The following is a 20139-nucleotide window of genomic DNA, read 5'->3' on the forward strand; positions in this document are numbered from 1 at the left end:
TCAGGCAGGGGAAACGAGGCAGCCAAGAGATTAGGAGACTTCTTGCAGATAAAATGAGGACTCAGGCTATGTCAAAGCCGAGGGGCGAGGGTCCATCATCTTCTCTTTCTATAGACTCCAAGTTCTTCCCTGGGTGCCCCCATAACTTAAGACAAGCCCCAGTACTTGTCTTAGGTCATCCCTCCCTTGAGAAATCTTACCCATCATTGGCTAACTGATCAAGCATTGGGGGCTAGTCAGGGTGAAATAAAAGGAACAGAGGGGGTGCCCCTGCCAGGGAGATAAACTTTGTCTCCTTAGTGGCTTATGGTCTGAAGGTCACTCACTCAGCCTTAACCATGGGGGGATTACAGCTCCTGAAACCAGGCAGGGCAGTTCCCAATAAGTCCCTTGTCCCGCTGCTTAAACGGCACAATCCATGTTCCCAGTTTTTTCTTCCATTTTCCCCTCTAATACCTATGATTCCTACTTGACATCTCATAACATGCTCCCTTCCTCCATTTCCTCATTATTGCTCTCTATATTACCTAGAATTATCTTCCTCCCCTCAGCCCTTACTTAGCTCTTTATGAAAATCTTTTCCATTCCTTTGAAACCTGAAGTCCCAAGTCAACTGCCCCACGCCCACCTCTGAAATCCTACTGAAGTCATTCACAAAGCACTTATGTATACTGCTTTCAATTTTAGTTATTCCTTTGTAGCTTATCTTCCTGGTTCTAACCAAATACCCAGCATGTCACGTCTAGCTTGCCCAAGATAATTACTAGATAAATGTTGAATTGAGATGTGGAAGGATGATTTCAAACCTCCCATTTTCTTTTTTTTTTTTTATTGATCTTAGAGAGAGGAAGGGAGAGAGAAACATTAATTTTTGTTCCACTTATTTATGCATTCACTGGCTGATTTTTTTGTTTGTGCCCTTACTGGGGATAGAACATACAACCTTGGTGATTATCTGGACATCACTCTAACCAAGTGAACTACCCAGTGAGGGCCTCAAATATCCCATTTTCAAAGAATAAAAATAACCACTGTGTTTTTTTAAGAAAGAAATTATGGAACTCTGCGCCTGACACCATTATAATTTTGTTAACCAGTGTCACCCCGATGAATATGATTAAAAGGAAAACGAAAACAAAAAAGAAAGAAAGAGGGGAGGAGGGAGAAACCAGAGAAAAATGACAAGAAGATAAATGTCATGAGACCCACAATGCGTTGGGGAAAGAGCACTGGACTGAGGAGCAGGAACCTGGACTCACAGCTCACTTGGCTGTTACTGAACTAAAGGACCACTAACCTCTGCCTAAAGAACCTAGACAGTGGGTTATGTGAAGTCTGAAGCTTGTTGCCATGGTAAAATTGTGTACCCATCTGCCCATTTGAGCACACTGACAGCTGATTAAACAAGATAGCATCCAAGGGCTCCTGCCACAGAGCCTAGCGTGAGATGTATGTTAATAAATGTTAGTTCCTCTCTTTTTCACACCTACCAAAAATGTGCTGCAACATTCTCAACTTTAAGAAAGGGAAAAGTTTGTCTTTATCCTTTGAGGACAGGTGCATATAGAAATATTTGTCTCATAATATAGCAATAGAGAACTATACAACTTGCTTAATCAAAAATATTGCAGAAACATTTGTTTTTCCCTCTGCATGTGTACTTTGTATAAGAACCTTATGGCAATCGTGTCTCTCAATAGGCTGAAAATGTCTTTTTATCATTTTTCCCTCTAAGTCTTGCCATACGACATTTCAGATATAAGTTTCCGTTCTAGCACCTGGAAGGAAACTGAAAAAGAGGTATGGCAAAAGAGATTCTTAGTCAACCACGTCATGGGGTGGAGGAGCAAGAAACTGCCCTCTACCTACAATGTTCTTTTGGCTAGTCTAATTATCAAATAGACATTAAACAGGTTAGCAAGAGAAAATAACCCAATTTACACACACATGTGTATGGGAAGCACATACATGAGAGTCAGACATCCTTACAGGAGGTTCAGAGATGGAAGAAGGGGTTGGGGTACATAGGACATCCTGAGCTAGGGACAAGGCAATGCCAGGTACTGTGGGGCCTCAAAGGGTCGTTGCAGAAGGACAAGAGCAGATGTTTAGGAAGCAGAAGTTTGCCCGGCCCGTGGATATGTCAAAAGAGGTTCTCTCTGATAATCTCTTATTAGAGACAAATCTCTTAATCCAAATGCTTCTAGGTAGTTAAGGGAGGGAGAGACGTTTCTCTTGAGCCCTTTAGATCAAAATGATCCCTATACTACAGAAGCACATCTTGGGGTGATTTGTTCTGAACTTCCACAACAGCCTGGGAAGATGATTTTTACAATGACATGACAAAGACCATTCTATACGGTAAACAAAAAAGAAGCGTAACTCCGGGAAGTCAATAAAATTGGAAAAGAATTTAAATAAGGTATCCCAGTGTGAAGGTCTAGGACGTGTCACCCCAAGATGTGCTTCTGTATGAAGCACAGATTGTTCTGAACTAAAAGAAAGGTCAAGAGAAAATTTGGCCCCTCCCTTTACCTCGAAGAACTTGACTTAGATTCTTGCCCATAAGAGAGTCTCAGAGATAACCTCTTTTAACCTATCTGTAGGGGAGGGCAAACTTCTTTTAACTAAAGGTCTGCTCCTGTCATTCCAGAAGGCACCTTTCTTCATCCCTAGCTCAGGATGTCTTATACATACCCACATTCCCTTTCTGCAATATGACTCCCCTGTATGTGGCATTCCATACTTATGTGTGTATTAAGAGTGGCTATTTTCTCTTGCTAATCTGTCTCTTATCTATTTGATTATTAGACCAGCCAGAAGACTTGAAGATAGAGGAAAATTTGTTCCTCCTCCACACTGGGAAAATAAACAGATTCCAAGGAATTAAAGTTTCTAGAACCTAGGACAGTTGCAGATGTTCAGATTAATACATGTAGTAACAATTCATTTATCAAGAACTATTTCAGACAGATGAAGAGTTCTATGTGTGGGCCTTTTCATGTTAACTAAAGTTTAGTTCTTCCTATTTACAAAAACCTCATTTAATACACCATTTAGTATAATGTCTTCCTGACTTATTTAAGAGATTTCCAAATGCCTCCTGCTCCTGGCCCCGCAAATGTGCGGTGTTCTTTTACAACTCTGTGCCTTTGTGGGTGCGGTTCCTGACTGGGTAAAGCCAGAGCCATTTGCAACTATGGCGCCATTTGCAACTCTGGCACCATTTGCCAAGCCTGCGACCTTGCTAAACAAGACTGTCATTTTACTCTTCTGAGCTTGTCACCAGAACTAGAAATTACTGGAAAGCAAGAACAGAATTAATGGCAGTCCCTACAAACACAGGCAGGAGACAACATTGGAACAAACTGCAGCCTCATGTTACAACATCCCAACAGCCCGGGGGCCACACAACAGCAATCCCAGACCCTTTTTTAATCTGATTATAATCTAATAAAAGATCAAAGCTCCTGCCCCTCAGGACTGGTGTATCTCTCCACACCATGCCCTTCTACTTTCTTGGAAAGTGAATAAAAACTTTATTCTCTATATTTTCTTCTTTTTGTGAATTCTTTCAGAGCCCGCATCACCGACCACCCTAACAGTTCCCTCCTCCTAAAGTCTTCCTCCTCCTCCCTCATCCTGTTACAGAACAGATGGTGGGGGTGTGAATGATATACTATTACCAAACAGACCCATCCTTGTGCTCTGGGGTTCTCCTCCCTCCCCCTGTCCTAGGTTCTCCTTGCCCACCACCAGGGAACGACATCTCTCAGTGCAAGAGATTGATGAAAAGGAAAGGGGTTATTTATTTAAAGTTATACAAACCTAGAGTATGACTTAACATCTTCATTAAAAATACTAAAGTCCTTCAGAAAACCCACAAACACAGTCCTTTCTAATCCTCTTTGCCTAGCACAGGGTACCATATCTCAGGAAAAGTAGAAGTCCATGACTCAGGCAGCCCCTCAGTTTCGGCACCATCAGCTGCATCGTCGCCATGATCTCCAGTTAATCCAAAACCATGTGGCACCTTCTCATGGTCCACCAGCAAGAGTCATTTCACCTTTTTTCTTCCAGGCAAAGTCTCTCCTGCTGTCTAAGCCAAATGGCAAAAGGAAGTACCCTAAAGCTGCACGGTCCCAACTTTCACCAAAGCTGAGTGGTCCCAAAAAGCCCCCATGGCTGATGAGTCTGGGTGTAAATCCCAGCACCAATCTTCCTCGGAAGCCCCATTTCTGACTCCTCCCACAATCAGTTACACCTGCCAGCATTCCGAATCTTCCAGCTTTACTGGGCTGCCATAGTAAATCTGAGCAGACACGACCTCATGGCATGGAGCCAATCATCTCCATGCTTTCACACAGATGCTGTAATCAGGGGGAGTTGCCTCCCAGTTACCTCTTGGGTGGAAGTTACTCCCACCTTCCTGGCTCAAATCAAGGCCACAGCTATTTAACATAGCCACGAAACCATTTAAAAGTTATAGGCATGTTAGATGACCAACTAGAGGTTATCTGCACAACCTCTTATCATTCAAAACAACTCACAATGGCCCTGCTCCATGCATCCCATCCCCCAGCTCAGACTTGTGGGGGTGAGAACATCATATATATTTCCTGGAAACCCTGAGTTCTGGATCCTATTAGAAATCCCCATCTGAGCCACCCCTCTTGGCTGCACCCTGTTATGATTTTTTAAAACCTATGTTAAATCTCAGTGAAGACATCCCTAACTCTAATCGGCAAAATAAGTTGCTTCCACCATCACCCAACAGTCTTGGCTCATAACTGTAGCATTTTCAAAACCACTGGGACCCTAGCTATGTGAGCGCCAGGTGCACCCACTGGGGGGGCATCCTGGGAAGGGAGGAGAAAATTGATTAGGGGCAGCAGTACTCAGTTATGAGAAGTTAGGGGCCTTTCTTTATTGAGCATCTAATACTATCACCTGTTGTTGTTTTTTTTACTATGAAGTGTTTTCTTCTGATGTTGTTCTGAGTATATTCTGAGAGGCTCTTAATAGAAACCAAATTGTGGAAGGGGATGGAAATATAGAAGAGGAGGGTGCTGAAAGAGGAGAGTGAAGATAAAGAATTCTCACTCTCAGAAGACTGCAAGAAATAAGGTCTAAGTCTACCCACTCCCACATTCTTCACTTAGTTATCCTCCTACAGTTCTTCAGATTTCAACTTCCTCAGGAAAGTGTGTCATGCTCTTTCCGATGAGAACAATCATAGGATATTAAACCTCCCATTCACAGCAGTTATCTATCGGTACATGGGGTTTTGTTAGATGTCTGTTTCCATGGCCAGACTTACAGGAGTGGGTTCTTACATCTAGTTTTGGTAATCACTGTACCACAGGTCTTAGCACAGTGCCTGGCACATATGAGATTTCAATATTTGTAGAACAAATTAATATCGTGGCATAAAAGATAATAGGGTGAAGGGAACTAAAATGAATTTAAAGGGGCTAGCAATACAATTAATAATCAGTGTGATATTGACAGGGGACTTGAAAGTTAGAAAATTTTAGTTTCAATAATAGCTGATAAGCTTAGTAATCAATGCACATAAAAGCTATTGTTCCAGGAACTGAAGGTATGTCCCATCCTGACTCCAGGAGTCCACAGGCAGTTCCACTTTGTGCCCCACGAGGACTGCAAGCAATTCAACATGGTGTCTGAGCCATGGTGCTCCAGAGGGAGATGCCCACCACTCAGGACACAGCTAAAGACCACCACCCAGAGAAAGAACGCTGTGGTTTTTTCATCCAATTAACTTTCTCTGAATTCCAAACCCCTTATCTACACTTTGTTCTCCTTATAAAAAGGGCCATTTAAAAATGGAATTTAAAACTGTTTGTTAGGGTACAAACCCATTGTTTTCTCATATCACTGGGTATGTGAATAAAGCATTCACAAAGATTCCATCTCTGTCTCTGCCTATTGGGCCTGGTAGGCAACAGGCAGCACGAACACCAGCTTTTCCCATTACAATGTGATTGCCAGAACGAACAAGACGTAAGAGGTTTTTTTCCTCCTGACACCATATATGGGAATGGCTTTTCTAAAACTACTTCCCCAATTCTCTGACACCAACTGAGTGTCCAACAATTCAATTCATTTGACACTAACTACATGGAGTTAGCATCAGATCCTGAAGTTAAACAGCTCTCTCACAAGACTCCCCCACTTAGACACCAATTACAAGTCCCAGGCCACTCTGGATTCTGACCCACCAGATGTAAATCAAGCATTCCCAAAACACTCCTCAGGTTCAGTATTTGCCAAAAATGGTTCCCAGACCTTAAGAAGGCACTTTACTTATTTTACTGGTTTATTATAAAAAATACCAGTGAACAGTTAGGTGAAGAGGTACACAAGGCAAGGTCTGGGAAGGTCCCCAGTGCAGCAGCTCCTGTCCCCATGGATTTGAGAGGGATGATACCCACTCAGCACCTCAATATGTTCATCATCTGGAAGCTCTCTGGACCCCGTCATTTAGGGGTTTTGATGGAGTTGCCCATTACATGAGCATCACTGATTTGCATCACTGGCCACTGGTCGTTAAACTCAATCTCCAACCTCTTTCCTTCCCCAGGACGTGGGGCTGAAAGTTCTACACTTCTAATCAAGGTTCAGCCTTTCTGTTGCCCAGCATCTGTCCTGAAGCGATCTACAGGCTTACCAAGAGTGGCCTCATTAAAAGACATTCCTATCACCCTCGTCACTCAGGAGATTCCAAGGGTTCTAGGAGCAAGGAGCAAAGACAATAACAAATGTTTCTATAACACCACAGAGCAGGAATGAATTTAAGGGTATAGATTTAAGGGTATATACAATGAATAAGTAGTTTGTAATGATGAGACCAACAACGCTGTTAACCAAGTTTTCAAAGGTAATAATATAACATTAGGTTACACTTGCATTCGTTGAAATTTATTTTCCATTATTTTCTTAAATAGGCAAATGAATGACATTAGCAGGCCTCTACTCCGTAATCACAGCGCTCTCCTCCCCACTTCATCTAGTCTCAATGCCATTTTACTCTGAGTCATATATTTGATAATTAGACATCACAGACACTCATGAGAATGTGTGACTGAATTAAATATTCTGGCACTGTGATAGCTTTCTTAGGCAGAAAGGAGTAAGATGTTCTTTAACAACATTCAGCTCCACAGGAAACTGCTTCTTCTCTTCTCACTTAATATAACACTTAACACTTAACAAAAAATACTTTTCAGTACAAATTGTAAATAAGTTGATAATATAAGGGAATAAATCAAGCCTTGTCAATATATGCAGTTCGGCTCAAAGTAGTTACTGACGGAGTAATAGACAGCAAATCATACATAGTCTATTGATTGAGACTTTCTTATTTTAAGTATTTTTATTGATTATGCTATTAGTTTTCCCAATTTTTCCCCCATTATCCCCCTCCACCCTGCCCCCCAACCCTCCAGCATCCCTCCATGTCCATGGGTTGTACATATAAGTTCTTTGAGTCCTCTTTTCCTATACCATTTTTTATCTCTCCCCATCTATTTTATGCCTACTAATTATGCTTCTTCTTCCCTGTACCTTTTCCTACCTATCCCCTCCCCTCCTCCTCCCCACTGAAATCCCTCTGTGTGATGTCCATTTCTCTGATTCTGTTCCTGATCTGGTTGTTTGTTTAGTTTTCATTTTCATTGTTTTTCTTTTCTTTTAGGTTCATTTGTTGATAGTTGTGAGTTTGTTGTCATTTATTGTTCATATTTTTTATCTATTTTCCTAGATAAGTTCCTTTAACATTTCACATAATAAGGGCTTGGTGATGATGAACTCCTTTAACTTGACCTTGTCTGGGAGGCATTTTATCTGCCCTTCCATTCTAAATGATAGCTTTGCTGGATAGAGTAATCTTGGATGTAGGTCCTTGCCTTTCATGACTTGGAATACTTCTTTCCAGCCCCTTCTTGCCTATAAGGTTTCTTTTGAGAAATCAGCTGAGAGACTTATGGGAACTCCTTTATAGGTAACTGTCTCCTTGTCTCTTGCTGTTCTTAGGATTTTCTTTGTCTTTAATCTTGGGTAACTTAATGATGATGTGCCTTGGTGTGTTCCTCTTTGGGCCCAACTTCTTTGGGACTCTTTGAGCTTTCTGGAAGTCTATTTCCTTTGCCAGACTGGGAAAGTTTTCCTTCATTATTTGTTCAAATAAGTTTTCAATTTCTTGCTGTTGCTTTTCTCCTTCTGGCACCCTTATAAGTTAAATATTGGAATGTTTCAGGTTGTCTCAGAGTCCTCAGCCTCTCTTCATTTTTTTTTGATTCTTGTTTCTTCATTCTAATCCAGTTGGATGTTTATTTCTTCCTCTTGTTCCAAATCATTGCTCTGAATCCTGGTTTCCTTCTTGTCACTGTTGGTTCCCTGAATGTTTTGCATTATTTCATTTTGGGTATCTTTCATTTGTTCTTTCATTTTTTTGACTAACCATGCCAGAAGAATTGGGTGGTCAGGTGAGGCTGTTTGAGTCCCAATCACATGCCATGGGATTATTCCTTAACACATTTGATTATTCCATTGGGTTATTCCATAATCCATTTAATCAGTTTCTTAATTTGCAGCACAGCAAACTCAAAGGTCTCATGAGTGAAGCTGGCAGGGCAGGGATCCAGGTGAACCAGACTGTGAGACATGAGATAAACTGCCTGTTCATGGACAGGCTAAGCAGCCCAAGGCACCAGCTGATTTTGTTTGGCCGGAAAGTAGCCACAGTGCTGCCATACCTTTGCTCTCTCAAGGCAAACCTGAAACCTCCTTCAATTTTGAAATGTCGATGCCAAATTCAAATTTTAAAATTTTGTGCAGGCCAAACAAGCATAAAAACTTAAGCAGACAGAATTCAGTGTGCTGGCCACCACTTTGTGATTTTTAATCTTTGGATATTTGATATGTTTGCTTTTAGTTTCCAATGTTTTACAAAAACACAAATGTTATTGACCCTATGCAGTAAGAACAAACACAGCTACAGTATTAACAGTGTTAGTAGAAAGAGACAAAAGTAAATGTAGTAAAAAAATTCAGTGCAGCATTTAATCCATTTGCACTTAAAGGTAACATTACTTTTAAAGTAACGTACCTAGGCTGCAAGTTCCATCCCCGGATGGAGCACATTCAAGAAGTAACTGATCTACGTTTCTCTCTCACATCAAAGTTTCTGTTTCTCTTCCTTTCCGTCTCTCTAAAATCATAAACATGTCATGTGATAAGGATTAAAAAAAAAAGACTGGGTGGTGCATATATCCAAAGGAATATGACTCAGCCATTAAAAACATGAAATCTTGCCACCTGCAACACCTGCAACAACACAGATGAACCTTGAGGGTCTTGTACCAGGTGAAGTAAGTCAGACAAAGAAAGGCAAATGCCATGTGATTTCACTTATAAGTGGAATTTAAAAGGCCAAAAAAAAAAATTTAACAAGCAGACCAGAAACAGACTCATAGATACAAAACATTTTGTACATACAAAATGCATTTTGTATGTACAAAATGTTTTGTATCTATGAGTCTAGCAACATGGTTGTTAGATGGGAAGGGTGTTGGGAGAAGGGGTGAAAAAGGTGAAGGAATTAAAAAGTACAAATTGGTAGTTACAGAACAGTCCATGAGGATATAAAGTGTAGCATAAGGAATAGAGTCCATTATATTGTTATAACTATGTATCATGTCAGGTGGGTACTAGATTTAGCAGGGTGATCATTTCATAATTATATAAATGTCTAATTATTATGTTGTACACCTGAAACCAATATAATATTGTAGTCAACTTAATCAACTTAAAAATAAAATTATTAAAAAATTGAAAACCATAAACATATCTATTATAGGATAAACTATTCAGTAATAATGGCAATTCTGAAGAACAAAGATCCAATCATGACTATATCTATGCCATAAATGATAATAAGAAGAATGAAAAGTGATTGTCAAAATGAAAGTCTTTAAGAGTGTGCAGTGTCAACAAAAGAAACGTGCAAACCTTTTGATAATTTTTTTTGATGCACCAAAAGATATTGTATGGGACAGGCTGAAGGATGTTAGGACACAAAATGGAACAGGAGAATGGGCCATAGGACTGATGATGAAGAATGAGCTTGACCCTGGCTGGGTAACTCATTTGGTTGGAGTGTTGTCCCCTACATCAAGGTTGCAGGTCAGATCCCCTGTCAGGGCACATACAAGAATCAACAGATGAATGCACAAATAAGTGGAAAAAACCAAATTGATGTTTCTCTCTCTCAAATTAATTAAAAATAAAAATAAAAAAAGAAATGAATTCTGCTTATGAATAAGTTAGCTTGGGGTACAGGTGTGGCACAGCTACCCGGCTGGGTGGAGGCTGGCATCGCTGTTGAGGACTTCCAGTACAGGCATTTCGTGTTGGTGAGCCATGGATTGGGTGTATGAACCAATGAACAGGTGGCATGTGGCAAAGTTGGCCCTTTGGTATGAAAATGGAAAGGCTTGGTTGGTGTTTTCTCATTGTTGCCTAGAACCACTGCTCTTCCAGCTCCCAGCGGAGGGATCTTTCCCTGCAGTTCTGGCCACCTTTTCCTGATCCAGTCCCTAAGTGATTCTAAATCGTCCAGTCGTCAGATGGTAATCCAGCACCGAGAGCATTAACTGGTACAACTTAACTGGGGTAAAATGTAACTTTGAAGCAGTGATTTAGCTCCCCTCTCCCTTCTCTCTCCCAAGGAAACGATCAGAAACAGATATAAACATATATGTGCATATATATGAAAAGACCAGAAATAATTTAAATGCCGAACAATTGGGATGTGCTTAAATACATTAGGGATTTATTTATTTAATACAATGTAATGTAATGCCACCATTAATATGATGTTTTAGGGAAAAGAGGAAAATATTCACCAGAGGGTATTATAAAAATTGTGTACAAAACTCTAGCATGGTATCAATTATATTTTCCAAGTATGTATGTATTCGTGTCTGTGTGTGCACAAAAAAGAACAGAAGAGCAAAAGACTGAAACATTAATCATGGTTATCTCTGGGTAGTAGAATTACAGGAGATCTTTTTCTCTGTGGTTTTCTTGTATTTTCCGATTTATCCAAAATGTACACGTGTTACTTTCATTATTTGAAACAAATTATATTTTTTAAAAGAAAGATCAAAAAGTGGTCTGGCTCTTCCTATTTTGTAGTTCCTTTTGACAAAAAAATTTCACCAAATTCCCCAAGGGCTGGCACAGAAGGCTATTTTCGTGGTACCAACTGTGCCAACTCAAAACATTACTCACAGAACCGGTGTGCAGACCCAAAGGGTCACTTCCCATCCTTTATGGGGCATATGCACAACAGGCCATGTGCAGTCTTCTTACTTTTTTTTCATTATTGTTCAAGGTTTTTTTAAATTATGGTATCCCTGGGGTCTCACAAGTAATGCCACAGACTTTGTTATCTTTTCCAGTATACCAGGCCAGGTACAAACAGAATTATTTTTTAAAGATTTTATTTACTTACTATTTTAGAGAGAAGGGGAAGGAGGGAGAAAGAGAGGGAAAGAAATATGAACGTGTGATAGGTACCTGGGTGTCTCTTGTACACCCCCATCTGGGGACCTGCTCCATGACTCAGGCATGTGCCCTGACTGGGAATTGAGCCAACAACCTTCAGTTCACAGGCTAGCGCTCAATCTACTAAGCCACACCAGCCAGGCCATAAACAGAATTATTGATGGCCTTCAGTAATATCCTAGAGTTTCTTGGAGAGGCTGGCAAAATAGACCTTGTTTGGAGATGAAACAGACCGTCAGTAGGTACACAGACTCTGTAGTCCCACAGACCTTAGTTAGAATCCTAACACTGAAATATACTAACTATGTGACCTTGGGAACATTACTTTCTTTCTTTGTGTCTCAATTTCCTCACATGTCAATTAGATCATAATAATATCTACCTTAAAATGTTTTATGATGATTAAAAATTATAATGTAAAGATACTTGACTTGTGGTGGTAAACACAATACAATATACAATACAATTACAGGAGAGAAAAAGATCTCCTGTAATTCTACTACCCAGAGATAACCATGATTAATGTTTCAGTCTTTTGCTCTTCTGTCCTTTTTTGTGCACACGCAGACATGCATACATACATACTTGGAAAATATAATTGATATCATGCTAGAGTTTTGTACACAATTTTTATAATACCCTCTGGTGAATATTTTCCTCTTTTCGCTAAAACATCATATTAATGGTGGCATTACACCATATCTCACACCATATACAATATACAGATGATGTATTATACAATTATATACCTGAAATCTATATAATTTTATTAACCAATGTCACCCTAATAAATTCAATTAAAAAAGAAAAAATGATCATTAACAATGAGTACTGGGCACAGTGCCTGACACATAGTAAGTCATCATCAACAATGTAAGCTTCTATATTACTATGATAAATACAATAAAGAGTTAAAATAAGCTTTATAGGGTATCTAAAAGGGCACAATCTCTCCTGGTTGAGATTACAAAAGGCTCTATAGAAGGAGAAAACTTAGATATTCTAAGATAAGGGGTGGAGGCATTTCAGTTGATGGCAATATCAGTGTGTAGAGGTGAGGGAGCCATAGAATACAGGTGCTACAGTTTTCCTGGGCATCATAGATAGATAGATAGATAGATAGATAGATAGATAGATAGATAGATAGATAGATAGATAGAAAGTCTTTAGGAGACAAGAATGCCAGGTAAAGAAGTTTAGATTTAGCTTATGAATAATAAAGACATATCATCTATTTACTATAATTTTTATCCCCAAGTAAGTTTATAATATCATACAGGGATCTCCTTTGGCAACTCACCTGAGCATACATAAATCACCCCTCAGCCCATCTCATGTTCCCCACATGCTCTAGTTGAAATATAGCTCCGGCCATGGCCAAGGCAAAGAACCTCCTGGCCAAAACATAAAATGGTCTTCTGAGGCAGAGGAAGAAACTAGAAATAATGGAGTAAGAAAACCATAACCCTTTCTTTTTATAGCTTTATAGACACTTTGAGGCATCAGGAAAGATGAAAGTTAGCAAGGCTATGCTTGGTCTTGGTGAGTAGGATCATTTCCAGGATAAACATTTAAATGACATAGAAAATACATGTAGAAAATAACAAAAGTTCAGGATGGGTAACAACCGATTTCAAGATTCCTATCAAGCTACAGTAATCAAAACAATGTTCTGACCAGAGCTTGTGGCAACAGTGGGCCCTCCTTGTCCATGGAGAGAGGTTCAGGTGGCCAAGCTCTGGGCCCAAGGCACCGGGACACCTGGACCCTGAGGATGTTGCTTCCAGCCACTGTCCAGGCTGTAAGCAGGAGGAAGCTGCAGCCCACCTGGGCCACCCTCACCCTGACACCTTCAGCAACAACTTCTTAAAGATGTGCCTGAACACGTATGTGTGAAAGTTGGCGTCTGAACCAGAGGTTGCAGTGGCCTTTCTTAAACTCCAGAATACACGAAGACAAGAGGGGATTCTGATGAAGCTGTCCGAGGTGGACTCAGAGTGTTCATGGGGAAGAAAGCACAGCTGACACTTTTCGGAACAGAAACACACTACATTGAAGACAGCTTAGCCAATGAGTCTGCGCTCAATATTACCCAACATCAAAGGAACTTGTGGCTGTGGAGAAAGCTTTACCAGTTGACTCCTCAGGCTACTCTGGCTGGAGCTGCAGGAAAGCTTGTGGAAGCCCTGGGCTCACTGAGGAAACCATGGGACTGTCACATGCTTGAGGTTCAGGCTGCATGGTTGTTTTGTGTGGGAAAATGAGACCAGTGTGCTAAAAAAAGCAGCAGACACTGTTCTATTGGTGAAAGAATAGACATACAGCCCTGGCTGGTGTAGCTCAGTGGATTGAGCACAGGCCTGTGAAGCAAAGGGTCGCTGGTTCGACTCCCTGTCAGGGCACATGCCTGGGTTGCAGGCCAGGTGCCCAGTAAGGGACACATGAGAGGCAACCACACATTGATGTTTCTCTCCCACTCTTTTTCCTTTCCTTCCCCTCTCTCTAAAAACAAATAAATAAAATTAAAAAAAAATTTTTAAAAGAATAGACATACGGGTCTATGAAATATAATAGAAAGCCCAGAAGTGGAACCACACATATATGGTGAGTTGATTTCTAACAAAGGTATCACAGCATTCAATGGGGAAAGTTTTTCCAACAAATGGTATTGTAATCACTAGATACACACATGAAAAAATTTAAACTTTAATCATTATCTCACACCATATATAAAGACCAAAATGTCACACAGAGAGACACAGGGAGGTCACCAGGAAGACAGGCATTATGCCGCCACTGTCCAGGAATAGCAGAGTGTCAGCAAACCACCAGACATTGCAGGGGGGAGGCAGGGAGCAAACTCTCCCTCACGGCCTGTAGAAGGAACCAACTCTGCCAACACCTTTATTTCAGACTGCTACCCTCCAGAATATGAGGCAATAAATTTTGGGGGTAGGAGGCAGGTTTAGGCAAAAAAAAAAAAAAAATTGACACAGACACTGGCCCACCATGTCCACAGCGTTATGGATGAGATACGAGACAAATTCACATGGACTACTGTGGAGGAAAAGGGACGGCACAGCCACTCTCTCAAGGGGAGAGAACCCCGACCCTTGCCATGACAGGCTTTTATTGGGTTCAATTTGCACAGGAATAAAGCTCAATCAATCATTGTTAAGAAGAAATGATTAAACAATAGATAACATTCAAAGAACTTTGAAGACTTATTCTCTGAGTCAGGATCACATAGTTAAAGGGCTATAGAACTTTGGGGAACAAACGCTCTTCCTGCTTGGTCCCTTATTATTTAAATTGAGGGTATTAGCAAAGTAGGCTTCAGAGGATTTTATGCATTCTTTCTTAGGCCTAATTGCCCTAGGGAACCGGCCCTTTCCAGCACAGGGCTGTACCCACCACTGGCATTGTTTTAGGCTTAAGGCATTGTTTCAGGCCTAAGTCAGACAGGGGAAGTAAGGCAGCCAAGAGATTAGGGTACTTCTTGCAGACAGAGTGAGGACTCAGGCTATGTCAAAGCCGAGGGGTGAGGGTCCATTATCTTCTTTTTCTATAGCCCCCAAGTCCTTCCCTGGGCCCCCCCCCCCCCCCATGATCATGCCTCTCTTAGGCCATCCCTTGAGGAATCTTACCCATCATTGGCTAACTGATCAAGCATTAGGAGCCAGGCAGGGTGAAGTAAAAGGAGCAGAGGTGGTGCCCCTGCCAGGGAGATAAGCTTTGTCTCCCTAGTGGCTTATGAACTGAAGGTCACTCACTCAGCCTTAGCCATGGGCGGGGGGGGGGTGGGGGGGGGGTTACAGCTTTTGAAACTAGGCAGGGCGGTTCCCAACAAAAAATCATATACATGTAAATGTAAAAGCTATAAAACTTTTAGAAGAAAAATGTTGTGATCTTGGGGTAGGATTTCACATAAACAGAAAAAAGAAGTCTACGGCCATACCCGATCTCATCTGATCTGGGTAGCTAAGCAGGGTCAGGCCTGGTTGGTACTTGGATGAGAGAAAAAAGAAGAAATTATTTTAATATGGAATCTCATCAAAATTCAAAACTTTTGCTATTTTAGAAACATCATTAAGAAAGTGAAAAGACAGTCATAGACTAGATAAAACATTTTATGTACTCATATAGCAACCAAAGGACTTGTATCCAGAACATACGAAGAACTCTTAAATCCTTACCCCACAAAAAATAAGCAAATAATCTAAAGGGAAAAAAGTAGACTGAAGACTTGAACAGATACTTCACCAGAGAAGATATATGGAGAATCAATAAGTAATCAACATTATGAGTCATCAGGTAACTGCACATTAAAATCATAATAAAATACCACCACACACCTACCTAAATGGCTAAAATGAAAAAGACTGACAATATCAAGTGCTGGGAAGGATGTAGGACAAATGGCACTCTCACATGTTGGTGGTGGTAACAAAAATATGATACAACCACTCGGAAAATGGTTTGATAACTTTTTTTAATATTCTTTAATTTTTTAATTGATTTTTAGAGAAAGAAGAAAGGAGAGAGAAAGAGAAAGAAACATCAATTTGTTGTTCCACTTATTTACACATTCATTGGTTTAATCTTGTATCTGCCCTGACCGAGGACCAGACCTGCAACCTTGGCCTATTGGGACAACACTCCAACCAACTGAATTACTAGGTCAGAGCTTTGATAGCTTCTTATAATTAAACATGCACTTGACATACAATCCAGAATGCCACTCCTATGCATTTACCCAAGAGAAATTAACATATGTCCACACAAAGACTTGTCCATGAATGTCCATAGCAGCTTTATTCATAATAGCCCCAAACTGCAAATAATCCAGTGGATCATCAACAGGTAAATAGGTAACCAAATTATTATATATCTACGCAATGAAATACCCAGAAACAAAAAGGAACAAACTACATATGCATGCAACATGGATGAATCTCCAGAGGTATGTATGTATAAAAGAGTACATACTATTTGACTCCATTTATATACAATTCTAGAAAATTTAAATTAATCTACAGGGGCAGAGAGTAAACCAGTGATTGCTGGGGATGGAGGTGGAGGGTACACCAAATGACTGCAAAGGGGCACTTAGGGAACACTCATTGAACTGTATACTTTAAATAAGTGCATTTTATTGTATATAAATTACACCTCAGTGTACTGTGAGAGATACTATATATACCACATACAGTGCTAAAGACACGTGGAACACACAGATGATAAAATATTACTGTTCCCTAGTTTTGCAATTGCAAATAATATCTTCAGTGCTTTCAGTAAAGAGAGAGTTGTTGTTACTATTTTTTACGCTGCCCTCTCCTACTTCACCTATCCAATATGCACTTACTGAGCTCCTACTGTGTGCTAGACGTTTAGCTCAATGTTAGGAGTACAGAGACAGTCAGACAACCTTCACAAGGTACCTGACCTCACAGAACCACAAGGCCAACTGCAAACCGTGATGACAACTTCTGTGATGAAACAATATACAGAATTTTAAAGGGCATTTGCGTGGTTGGCAATGATTTCCTGGAGCAAGTAACATCTAAGCTCCTATCTAAAGAGTGAGTTTTAGTTAACCCAAACACAGCTGTCAACTCAGAAATGCTCCCTTTCAGGGACTTCCAGTATGTTCACATATACTTTTTCAGACTAATGCTTCCCCAACTAATCAGTGTCTTAAAACAGGTGCCATTTACCCTTGTATTTAGTTTAATACCAGAAACACGTATGTGTGTGAACCAAAATCTTGGTATGTTTTATGACTGACACTCTTACCCAACTTTGTACATTATAGCTTGTTATACTATTTATAGCTTATATTTTAAACCTCATTTTATGTAGTTTTAATTATAGATTTATAAATTATTTATTGGAAAATAATCTGATACAATTAATTTCATTGTCAAATCAGGGAAAAGAGGGAAAGCAATAGTCTATGTATAAGATATGGTAAAAACTAATGTTTTTAAATCTATCTCTTCCTCTAAAAGAGAGTAGGGGTAGTTCTTAATGCAGAATGTTACCCACACCCTAAGGTGTTTGGAAATATGAGGGATGGTTTTGTGGTAATTATGATGATGGGAGAACTATTTGCATTCAGAGGTGAGGGCCAGAGATGCTAAATGCCCTGCAATGCTCAGGACAATCCCCCATATACAAAAGTTACTCCTCTCCCAATGCTAATAGCATCCCCTTTGAGAAATACCATTAGGTGGTCTCCAGTGGTCTTTCCAACTCCGGATGTTTGTTAGTGAGTCCTATTTATTCATTTGAACCAGCATTGCTTCACTTTAGTATTTTAAATGTCAATTTTATGTTTTATTTTTATTCATGAATTTTTTTTAGAGAGAGAGAGAGATATCAGTTTGTTGTCCCATGTATTCATGCTTTCATTGGTTGATTCCTGTATGTGCCCTGACCAGGGATCAAACCTGCAACCTTGGCATATCTGGACAGTGTTCCAGCCAACTGAGCTACTCAGCCAGGGCCTTAAATGTCAATCTTAATAAGCAGACAATATCCGCCAACTAGGTATCTGTGATGATAAATTTTATGTGTTAACTTTGCTGGGTCACAGTGATAAGATGTATGGGCAAACATTCTGGGTGTTTATGTGAAGGTGTTTTGGGTAAAATCAGCATTTAAATCAGTAGATGTTTAGTGAAGCAGATTGCCCTCCATGATATGTCTGGGCCTTATTCAATCAATGGAAGATCTTAATAGAATAAAAGATCGATCTTCCCTAAGAAAGAGAAATTCTGCCAGCAGCATTTGCCTTTAAATTTGAACTGTATGTTTTCATTCCAGCCTCTATAATTGAGTGAACCAATTCTTTAAAATAAATCTATCTAACCATACACCCTATTTGTTCTGTTTCTCCAGAGAACCCTGACTAGTACAGTAACCTTATTCTTGGCCCTAAGATTAGAAAACATGGGGTGCAGAAATGCAGTTAATGCATGTTATTACATTTACCCTGGATAAGGATTGCCATGATCTCATTAAGTGCACAACTTAAATTTTAAACGTGTCATGTACCTGAGTTTTACCATGCCACTGAGTGTTTTGCTGAGCCTGTTGTCCTCTGCACTTTTATTTTTAAATATATTTTTAGTTTTTCTTTCTTTATTTTTTCTTTTTCTTTTTTTCTTCTTTTTTCCTTTGCACTTTTAAGCTCATGTGCAATATAAAGAGCATAATCCATATGCTTCTGATTCATTTGCACTTCATTTACACAAAAATCCTCAAGATTTTTCAGTTATCACTCTGAGCCTTATCGATGCTTGAGCTAGCTTTATTAAGTCTTTGTTCCAAAAAAGAAAAGTCACTTTTGCTCTCTTAAAGAAATGAAATAAAGTAGGAATCCAAGCTAAAGTGAATTTAAAATACATGATTTCTAATTTAGTTCTTTACTCCCTTTTTCAAGCACATTTACTTTTACTTATTGCATCTTTATTTTGGGGAAAAAATGATCCGAAATCTACTCTAAGTTCTCTCTCAGATACACACACACACACACACACACAAACACACACTCACAGAGTCTTCAAACTTTCGTTTGAAGCAGGAAGTAATTTTTGTAAAAAATATATTAACTATATTTATTTTCTTGCCTTGGCTGTATGTAACCAAGGTTACATTGTGGTGAATTAGGGTCAAGGTCAGTAGATCAAAATGCAACTTTTTGGGGGATTGTGTTTGTGTGTGTGTTTATTTCCCTGTAAGTGCCTCATGTTGCTTTGCAAAGTCCGTGTAATTTAGTACATGTGATCACCCTTTCAACACAAAGATTTCCCTAATGTGGCCTTATTCCAGCAAAAACAGTGCCATCTGATCCAACGCACTAATGCTCCTGAGACACCATGCAATAACAAACCAATATGAACCCTGGGAAAAAGGAAAACCAAATATTGACAAAGAAATTAAAGTGCAGTTTTGCACTCTTAAGGGGCTGACCTCACAGCTCTAGGTTAAACTTAAGATCTCAGTACTTTCTGAGCACTGACTTTTAACTATATATAGGAGTAAACTTCTTATAGTTGAATAACAATCTGTCAAATACTAATTTAAAGATTATAATAAAAAACCCTCCTATTTCTCTGGCTTTGATAACTACAGTTTTATTTCAGAATTGGGCATTTACTAATAATATTCCAGCCTCTAAGATAATAACAGTTAATTAACCTGGCAATAATTGTAGTCTACTTTTTTCAGAGAAATAAGAACATAGTGTGAACCATGCATGAGACAAAACTTTGCCTTCAAACAACAATATACTTAATACTTGAAATCAAATTTAGATACAGAGGTGTTCTTTTGAGGGAATGAATGAAAATGGGCTATTTAAAATAAATTTATTTATCTGATTTCTTTTAAAATTATAATAACTTTTTTTCTCAACCCCAAAGTGATATATTACAAAAAATACAGAGAAGCAGAAAAGAAAGAAAGAATATATTCACAGCCCTAGCTAGGGAGCTCAGTTTGTTGGAGCTTCATCCAGATACTCCAGGGTGGTGGGTT

General features: G+C 39.6%; 1 pseudogene; it reads left to right on the forward strand.

Annotated features, from left to right (window-relative positions):
• The first annotated feature begins 12624 nt into the window (after positions 1–12624).
• Positions 12625–13731, forward strand: LOC119047380 (iron-sulfur cluster assembly 1 homolog, mitochondrial-like; annotated as a pseudogene).
• The last annotated feature ends 6408 nt before the right edge of the window (positions 13732–20139 follow it).

This window comes from Artibeus jamaicensis, unplaced genomic scaffold (genome assembly GCF_021234435.1).
Source record: "Artibeus jamaicensis isolate MK-2021 breed Jamaican fruit bat unplaced genomic scaffold, CSHL_Jam_final contig_64, whole genome shotgun sequence".
Lineage (NCBI taxonomy): Eukaryota > Metazoa > Chordata > Mammalia > Chiroptera > Phyllostomidae > Artibeus > Artibeus jamaicensis.